The sequence below is a fragment of the Rhinolophus sinicus genome, chromosome 17 (genome assembly GCF_057876585.1).
Source record: "Rhinolophus sinicus isolate RSI-liver-muscle chromosome 17, RSI-T2T, whole genome shotgun sequence".
Lineage (NCBI taxonomy): Eukaryota > Metazoa > Chordata > Mammalia > Chiroptera > Rhinolophidae > Rhinolophus > Rhinolophus sinicus.
Genome location: NC_142517.1, coordinates 109,091,408 through 109,092,629, shown reverse-complemented (window position 1 = coordinate 109,092,629; position 1,222 = coordinate 109,091,408). Strand labels below are relative to the sequence as shown.

Genomic DNA, 1,222 nt, shown 5'->3' with positions numbered 1-1,222 from the left:
TACGTTTATAACAAAGCTCTCTGGTTCTAACTTCCACTTCCCTTAACTTCCTGTTCCCATCTATAAATACCCCTCCATCTTACCACCCAGGCCAGAGTGTACACATGGCTTGCCATGTCTGCACGCACTAGGTTGTAACCTTTTCTTTTTCCCAAATAAATCCTTTTTGGTGATGAAACACTTAGTCAATATTATTTTTCAGTTGACAATATATAGTGATTTTAATTTTCTTTTAAATCATTTCTTTCAGACGTTCACGGCTTCGGTAGTGACGCCATCTCTCACCAGGTCTAGCCTCACCAGTCCCTCCCCTCAGAGACTGTTGCAGTAGGCCAGCCCCTGCTCCACAGTAGCCATGTGCGACCAAAAGGTGGGGATTAAAAATGTTGATGCATCCGAAGAGATGCAACAGGACTTGGTGGAGTGTGCTCTTCAGGCTTTGGAGAAATATAACATAGAGAAGGACATTGCAGCTCATATTAAGAAGGAGTTTCACAAGAAGTACAACCCCATCTGGCACTGCATCATGGGGAGGGACTTCGGTAGTTACGTGACACATGAAACCACACCCTTCATCTACTTTTACATGGGCCAAGTGGCCATTCTTCTGTTCAGATCTGGTTAGAAGCATGGACTGTGCTACACACCCAGTGATCCATCCAAAAACATGGACTGCAGCCTAAATTCCAAATACCAGAGACTGAAATCTTCAGCCTGGCCTAGAGGAACACCTTGATCTAGGAACTTTCTGTTGTTTTGTAGAGGGCTTTCTCTGTACTCATTTGTTGTAGTTATAAAACAATTAGCAAAATAGCTTACGTTTGTATTTATTTTCTATTCCATACCTCTCTGCCCCATACATTTTCCTCAAAATCCATTTCTTTCCAAAAATAAATAAATAAATCTGTTGGAGAAAAACAATTTCTTTCATTCAGCTCAATTCTCCAAGTATAGGTCATTGTACACCAGCAATTTAAAAAATATTTATGGAGAAGAAACTTCAGGGTAGTGGAAAGAGTTCTGCATACTTGCTATGTGAGAATACCTCTAAGTTCCCATTTGCAAAAGATTTTTCCCATCTGCAAAAAGAGCATCATTCCTGACCTGCTTTTGTTACAGCCTTTAGGAAGATCAAGGCAGTGCTGCTACCTAAACGATGCACACCTGTGTGAATGGGCTGCTGGAGACGTTGCTAATGATGACGATAGAGATGATGAACATG

At 41.3% G+C, this 1,222-nt stretch overlaps 1 pseudogene; it reads left to right on the top strand.

Annotated features, from left to right (window-relative positions):
* The first annotated feature begins 254 nt into the window (after window positions 1–254).
* Window positions 255–693, top strand: LOC109438485 (dynein light chain 1, cytoplasmic pseudogene; annotated as a pseudogene).
* Window positions 694–1,222: the final 529 nt, after the last annotated feature.